The sequence below is a fragment of the Ambystoma mexicanum genome, chromosome 11 (assembly GCF_040938575.1).
Source record: "Ambystoma mexicanum isolate Mex_15411 chromosome 11, UKY_AmexF1_1, whole genome shotgun sequence".
NCBI classification, from domain to species: Eukaryota; Metazoa; Chordata; class Amphibia; order Caudata; family Ambystomatidae; genus Ambystoma; species Ambystoma mexicanum.
Window position 1 is genome coordinate 1,087,263,539 of NC_090934.1, and position 8,820 is coordinate 1,087,272,358.

At 38.7% G+C, this 8,820-nt stretch overlaps 1 pseudogene; it reads left to right on the forward strand.

Moving 5' to 3' along the window:
• Positions 1 to 4,948, forward strand: part of LOC138504646 (proteasome subunit beta type-9-like) — a 63,293-nt pseudogene extending 58,345 nt beyond the window's left edge.
• Positions 4,949 to 8,820: the final 3,872 nt, after the last annotated feature.

The window sequence follows — 8,820 nt, forward strand, 5'->3', positions numbered from 1 at the left end:
GACGTAGACCTGGGTTGTGCATTTGTGTTATTAATATTTTACATTTTTCCTTTATGTGGTACTGTACTCTGGTTAAAGTAGTCAGATAGGCCCAGCAGTATTTGCTGTGATAATTGCACTGTCCCTTTATCTACAGCCACAAAAACCAAAAGAAATGTTCTTTTTTGTTTGCTTATAAATCATTTTGTCTGTTTGAATATCCCCATTCTAACTTATTGTATAATACAGAAGACTTGATTCCTTTTGCTTTCTGTACTTGACATTAATCATGTATAGGTGTAATTGACCGCTATGTGGGTCGACCAGCTTGAAAAACCTTGCACTGATCAACAAGCTCTAGGTGTGGCTTTACCACTGTTTTGTAATTGAATTGCTTTATTTGCACAATTTGAAATACAGTACAATTATTGTATGTATGTTTGTAGGACCCATGGGCCCACTGAATAAATAAATAATTAATTTTATTTTTAATATTTCACTGTGTGCCTTCTAATAGATTTATTCAAATAGAATTCATGACAGCCACATACTCTAGCAAGGGAGTGGCTTTAGTAAATCAGATTTCTAAGTGGTTCATTTAGGGGACTCCTGTGTGTGTGATAGTTGTTTAGCTCATGTGTCCCCTTCATGCCTTTGAGTTACTTTCCCTATTGCTACGTTGCTTCCCCGTTCTAGCATGGTGCATTGGCACGCTGGCTGATGTATGGTACGCTGATTTTTGTGCATCCTCAGGGTCGAAGGATTTATGAATGACCAAATACCTGGTCCAACTATCTGGTGTGCAGGAAGCATAGCTTAGGGAGAGGTGCTGATTGGCACCTCTCCCCACCTGCATAATACTCTCAGGGAGTAACGATAGCTCAGCGGCAGCACATTTGTCTTGGAAGCAAGAAAAGGCTGTGCAACACAGGTTCAAATCCCGAACCCAAGCTTATAAACCACTCGTTGGTTTTAAGCGCGTTATAAGTGAACAATAAAATAAAATACATAAATATCTGATTTTAAAGCTGTGTCTGTTGGTTGGATGGTGGGGAACTGTCATGGGTCAAGGTGTTGTCTGTTAGCTTTGTGATTTTTGTATGGGAATTCTGGCATATTTTGGAAACTGACAACAGGAAAAAGTATCACCAGGAAAAGCGCACACATCACAGCCAGCATTAAAATGCTTCTTACAGATCGAAAACGGTTGTTGTTGGGCACAGTAACATGAGTCCGTTCTTACAGTGGCGGAGCTGGCATAAAACGGCAAGGTCAGCATGACAATATATCCTTACAAAGGCAATACTGACATAAATTGGCACAGCCAACATGAACATTTTCTTACAGTGTCAATACTGGTACATACAGCATGATCAGGTCTTCTTACACAGACAATATTGGCATTGTTGGTCATAGTCATTATTATTATTATTATTAAATTATTATTATTATGATTATTATTATAGTCAACATGAATCTTTCTTACAGTTGCAGTACTCGCCTAATTGGGCACAGGCGACCTAAGCATGTTCTTAAAGTGCAAAAACTGGCATATGTTGGCAGAGTCAGCATTAAAATGTCTTCCTATAGTGTCAAAATACTGGCATTTGAGGCGGCGCATCAGTATCGTGAAGTGTGTTTTACAGCGACAATGCTGGTATATGTTGTGGGTAAAGGCATCAGGAAAATGGGCTGGAAAACATCAATTCTGCCACAGAAGTGTGATCCTGGTGCAGTTGATGCAGAACACACTGGTTGCTCTCCTGGGAGGACTATTGTTTGTTTGTGGAGAAAGACAGAAAGAAGAAGGTGGAGTGTCTTAAGACCCCACTGTTGCACAGAGTATTTGTGCAGAAGTACAACGCAAGTGCAGTTGATGCAGTTGCTTGCAGTAGCATCAGAGTGAATAGAATTACCAGACTTTGCAAGTGTACCAGGTTAGCCCCAACTTATTCTGATTACTGATTCCCTAACAAGCAGCTGTGACATGACTAAACCTTTTTCGTCTGGACACAATTTACCGAGCAGAAACAACAGTGGTTTACTCATGTTGATAATAGATGTCTCTGGCACAACAAAGGTTGCTGCATTTGGTGGCCGGGGCATCTCAGGAGACAGTTTGCCTTCTCTGTCTTCTCCTAACATCTTGCAGCCGACTTTAATAAACAATGTTACATTGAATATTGTGTCCTCCAAATCCCTGGTTAGTCAGGTTCATGGTGTGGATGAAAGTCAGCAGGGATATGTAATTAATTCTCATGAAGAACATTCTGTGGCGCAGAATAGTCGCCATGCTTACTCAACTGAAACTTAATATCTTTGTTCATGTATAAGATTATATCGAGAGAACAAAGAGGTCAGACATTCACCCGATCCGCAATCCAAAACAAAATAGTTGTAATAAACCTGAAAGAGTAGATACAGGGATTTATCCAAAGGACGACCTCAGCAGTGATTACAAGACGCCATCCCACAATTTTCTGTCAACTCACTACAACTGCTCTCTTCTGCTGTCTAACCAGGGGCACCTAAGCTTGACTACTATAGCCACACTAAACCTGGTACTGCAGTCATTAGCATGTCTATATGACAACATACAGAAGTGAAGAATCACTCACGCTTGTTAGTTAACTTGAACTCAAAATGTACCTTTTGAATGGATCACCCAAATTGCAATTTGAATATACCAACAGCACCTTAATGAAACCTTCCCCAAAGAGCGAGGACGAAGAAGATAGGATGCACCATGCATGCTCCTCAAAATGATTAAATAACCAACAGCAATCACCCCAATTGATCACTGATATTCTCTAAATGTAACGCCTTACTTGTCAATAATTTCCATGGCAATCTTAATCGGAGTGATGTTAACATCAAGCAAAAGTGTCAATCCTCAATTATTACTGAAGGCAATAGTAATAAATAAATAAACAGCAAATTAATGGGTAGTAATAAAAATTGCCCGTCGAGAAAATTCTTGACATCATTGAACATTGACAGCAATGATGTTCAGTTTTACCCAATCCACAAAGAATGCAAAAATTGAAAGTTTTGGCAAAATTTGCATCTAAAAAAAAACAAATGCGAAGGTATAATTGAAAAAAATGTAATTATGTAATTATGTATATGATTGCTAATATATATATTGACGGAAAAGAGGACACAGGATCTACTAATATGGCCTCACAAGATCAAAACCATGATTGCTTACCATCGCAATCAGTTCATTACAGGACAGTAAAAAGTTCTGAATGAAAATTCTCATCCCCACTGTAACAATCCTGGGGTAAAGTGGTAACAAATAGGCTGCCAGCAGTCTTCAAGCTTCAGCAAACTTCAGCTAACAATGGCACGCCAATAGGGTATTGAAACTATTCTCTTGTCACACTAAAGGCTGTAGGAATCTTCTGGACAATCAGTGTGGATTTCCTAGTATTAAAGACCATACGGTAATAATACTGCAAAGAAACTGGCTTACCAATCCCCCCATTATTACTAGCTATTTTACCTGCATCAAAAATGCAACAAAAGACCCTATGGGCATCCCTTGGAGGGAATGACTCCTGGTATCTATATAAAAGAATGAGATACCTTATTAGAAGTTCTATCGGTCATCAAACTTTCTTGCAAGAGACACACAAACATTGTCCAGTGGATTTCCTATTAGTCAACGTTTATTGGAATCCAGTTGATCACAGTGAGAGTCTGCTCTTAAAGGAATTAAAAAATATTTGTTATGTTTAGTATTTGGAAGGGTACTAAGACAAAATGTTATAAGTTGGACATCTTAACTCTTATTGTTCAAATATATCCAATCCAACTCCTACAAAAACACACAAGGTTGGGCCCTTTTAGCAGTTTTGGACCATGTGGCATTAATTGGTCAGAGTTCATAAATGTTTGGAATTTAGTAAAAACTAAATGGTAATATTCAGAGTGATTGCTCTGCAAATTTTACTTGGCGTAGAGGTAATTTATGTTCCTTTCTGGGCTATGTTAACTTCTCTCTTCACTCTATGGCCAATGTGCATCCTTAGAAGTTATTTTCACTGAACAAAGTGATCAAGCCTGTTGGATTGGTTCACTAAAATTATCTGGCATGGTGATGAACGCTTCTTCGTCTGTGTCCCAATTAGAAATAAATGAGACCAGTAATAGGATATTATTCCCCTTCTCTAGTACGTACATTGACATCAAACTCTGTGCCCGCCCTACTACACTCTGAGCAGCTAGGGTTCCAGCTCCCGCAGTTTCACTTTCATACCTTCCCATCTTCTCAGACTGCAGCTCAAATAAAGAGACTAGGGCACCAGCGAGCACAGCTCAGAATGGAGGAGAATGTAGGCCAGAGAGGCCATAGAGGAGGAGTGGACAGAGTGGGGAGACCATGACTGAGTAATGGTATACATCCTGTGAGATCAGGACAGAGACTGCCATCCTGCCTGTGCAGTCTGATGGTGGTATATTAGTGGCATCTGACTCTTGTGTGTCTGCCAGTGAATTTGTAGCATACCATGTGCTTGATAAATTGACCCTCTCCATGACGGGATCTACTGATGATGCACAGGCAGTGGTACATTTGGTAAACTACCATCTAGAACTGCACAGCCTCAACATGGATGATGTCCAATGGTGGTGGGAGCTGCCAATCTGGTGAAGGGCATCAGCTATAGATATGAGGAGGAGATGTTTGCACAACTACTAACGGCTGGCTTGGACCAGAGACATGGAGCACAGGCGTACGGGATGCTGATCTGCCAGCTCTTTGCCACTGGAGGTTCTGGGAGCATGTTTACATATGCTATGTAACTCCTGCCTTCAAGTTAGGGATGTCCAGAGGGGACAGTTTGCGCTGGCTCTAGCAATGTCACAAATTGGCTCTAGTGGAGGTGTGATATACAAGGCGACCATCACCAAAACAGGAAGTGAACACAAGATAATTGCCCTACCAAGGTTCTATGAGGACTGACACTTGACCAGGAACTGGATGAGTTTGCCTGGAAACATTTAAATAAAACATTCCTTGTACAGATAAAAAAACATTTTATTTCAAAGAACTATCCAATATGGAAAAGGGTTCATTCTTTACTCCTGTCCATATAAAAAAACACTTGATCATGTTTTAAATGCCTCTTCTTGTAAAGGCCATACTTTAAATAGGCCCAGACCAACTAATGTTTTGATTGAAAAAAGATTCAAGAGAAAAAAAACAAAGGAGAGAAAAGAAACAAAGGAATATTTTGTGATTTTTACATAAAGATCCCTTCGGTAATAGAAATCTTTACTTAATGAAAAGATCGAAAATTAAGACAAATGTGTTCAAATGGGCTGATTACCCGTAGGTGCCTTATGATTATATGGCCCAGTCAAGTTATGTTAGACATCTTCAAGCGTAAACAGGCCAATTTATTCTTGGATTAACAAATTCAACCCTGCACAATTCATCATGTTTTATCTAATACCGTTTCTGTAGGAGTTTGGTATCGCCACTTTTCTACCATGTATGCATCACTTAAACCGCAAACGCATTTTATTAACTGGAAGAATTCAAAGAAACAGGAAGGCACTTTTTCAATGATTGTTAGAGAAGACCATTTGAAAAAACAAAGGAATTTGAGAGCCTCTGCCCCGGAAAAACTGGCTAGCGTAACTGTAAAACAAACTCCATCTGTATGGGCAGAAATTATACCTATCTTATTTTTTCAGATAGTACAATCTTATGGCGTGCCCAATGCTTGGCACTTCTCATAAATTGTTCCTAAATTTAAAAAAAGGCAATATGTGTGCAGAGGATAGCACAGAGGCAATGTGCTGGTCTTGGAAGCTAAGACCACACAGAGCAACAGAGGTTTGAATCCCGGATCCGCAGCTTAGAAACAGAACGTTATTAAGAAACAATTAAAATAAAATAGACATATGTGTAGTTATCACCCTTTTGCTTTGCTGGATACTAGTAATAAGTGGTTTGCTTCTTTAATCTTTAATGGATTACAGGTTTCGGCCATTGCCTCTGGTAGAATAACAAAGTTTCAGACAGGATTTCGTAAACGTATGGGTGCAACTTTACATAAATGAATGGGCAGCAATCTAGGTAAATTACAAACTTAGTGGGACTATATGAAGGCTGTTTGCTTGCTCCATATTTATTTAATGTATATATATATTTATCAGACATAATGATAACAGAAATCTAGGCTCAATGCATTATTTTCTGGTATAAATAGGCTATTTGATATTCAAATGGCTAGTGTGCCCAGATGGCATCCTCCTGTTTAATTCCAGTCCAATTGGCCTGCAATGCAATTTAAATAAAACCAGGATATATACTAAATAAAATAATTTGATAATGAAAAGACACAGATCAAAAATATTGAATGTTATGAACACAGCTAGACTCCCACATTTTAGATGAGGATTGGTGTGTAGCAATTGGGAATGGCTAAGGAATGTACTTACCTGTGCTTCCAACCAAATTCCAAAACAATAAGCAAGCTCTGATTATCAAGATAAGCTTTAAAGGTTTCCCACTCGGTGCCTACATCAGAAATATGTCAGATATTCTTAACTCACTTTAATTATTGTTTATCAGATTAAAGTAGTGCCTAGCTTAGTGTGTGGACTAGAATGAAGATGTTACACAGACTGTATAGGGTCATTAACGCGAAAGAGGTTGATTTGATAGAAATGTTTAAGCCGGCCTAACTCAATAGCCATGATTATAATTAGACATGAGTTGGGCTTATTATCCCTAAACGGGCCCATTCTTTGGAAGAAGTTGCATTCTTGGTATGCTGATCTGAACATGATTGTATCGCATATAAATCTGTAAAAACTATTACCAGGTCAGCCGGCCAAAATGAAACATTGCTTGCTGAATTAACAGTACAATCTGACAAGCTATTGATTGAGCCGCATACAGGTAAAAAGAAACTAGATTGGTTTGAAACGAGGTATTTATATATGAAATTCTGTTTTAATCTTTCATCTACTTCAGCGGTCACTGGCCTGACAAGGAATGTGGACAATACGCTGCAAATATATCAAAGCCCATAAACAACTAGAGACTGTTAAATATCTAATTATACATTGTGCTAAAGAAATTTTCCCCCTACCTCCCTTAACGTTTTATGGAACCATTTTATGTTCGGGGAAAAGGCTGTTTAGATCAATGCACTAATGAGATTTGTAGTCGAATTGCATGAAATGTCATTAGAAATTTAGAGATGTTTTCTCTTCTTTTTACTTCTGTCTTGGTTATTTGTTTGTGAAAGGTTTAATTTTAATCCCTAACATAACAAATGAAAAAATACAAAAACATATTCCTGTGCACTTCAGGTTACCTGTCATCTATTTCATTTGATTGTGTATTACCAAACTGGACCAAACACACATTGCAAAAGTGTGCTAAATAATGTGTCATTTTAACCTATTATTTAAAAAGATGATCCCCAAGGACATCCCCTCCGAAAACTCCCTCAGTTGGCTGCGGCAACCTCACTACGCTTAATCGCTCGTGCTCATCCTTGAAAAATATTTGCACCTTCAAATTAAAAAAAATCACCGGATGCCACTGCCTCGTCAGGAAAGTCAGCCTCCTCTTCTACTCCTATGCAGTCTACTCACTGGGAAAGATACCAATTTTCTGCACAGGAATTGTGGCGATGGGGCCCAAACCTCTACAGAAAATCCGCTGAATTGTGGTCAAAGCTATACTAAATTCAACAGATTAAAAATGTCTGGAATGAAGCTGGCCACAGGCTTTTTGGACTAACATAACGACTGCTATTTCGTACTGAACTAAGTATCTTTCACTGGCTACCTCTGGGGTCAAGAATTAAGTTCAAAAGATTACGTATATTTTTACAGACAATATTTTTACCATTGAGTTTTTTCTGTTTTGTTTAACTCCTCAGAGCTGCATAGTGCGGGGTGATACCACCCAAACCCCTCTGTTAACATTCAAGCCCACCCCCCTCTCAAATCAATATCCCCTTTCCAAAACTCAGTTAGTGGTTTTTTCAACAAATATATGATCGGTGGATTTCTTTGCAATGACTATTCTACGCTGAAACATATGTGCAGAGAATATTCTGAAATTATAATCACTGGATACCATTCAAAATGCTATGCCTATTATTCAAAAGCATAAACAAACAGGTCCTTCAAAAAGTGGAATGAATGATTACTAATGCTAGCCCAATAGGACACTCCAGTCCATTAACGTTAACATCCTAACATATCCAGAAATACCGAATCTCAGTGAATTTCTGCTGCGATACCCTAAACCCGAACTTGAACATCTTTGGGACAGCCATGCTCCGACCCATTCCACCTTCAATTTCTGTACCATCTAAATTCAAGAAACTGCTTCTTTTATATCCAGCCTAAACCCTTGCACTTGTCCCAACAACTCCTGCCTATCTTTCATAATCAAGGAGTGTGCTGATATATTGAGCCCTAACATTACCAACTTTATCAATTCCTCCTACACCCACTCACTTATACCCAGTGCTTTGAAACAAGGCTGCCCGATTCTGCTATTTTATTTTTTTAAAGTTTTGTTGGCTCTCAATGCCTGTTATAACTATTTCTATTGCCTGATTACCAATGTCCCTTTTCTATTGAAAACATTGAACAAGGGTGCTAGAATCGAACTTCAGGCATTTGTTGACCAACATTCTTTGTTGGGAGATCATCAATATAGTTTCCGTTATGCTACGGGAACAGTACTGGTCCTAATTGACGTCAAGGACACACTACGCCAATATATTGACAATGACACGTATTCAGCCTTCAACAAACTGGAACACAACATCTTAATCAACAGATTAGAATGATTGT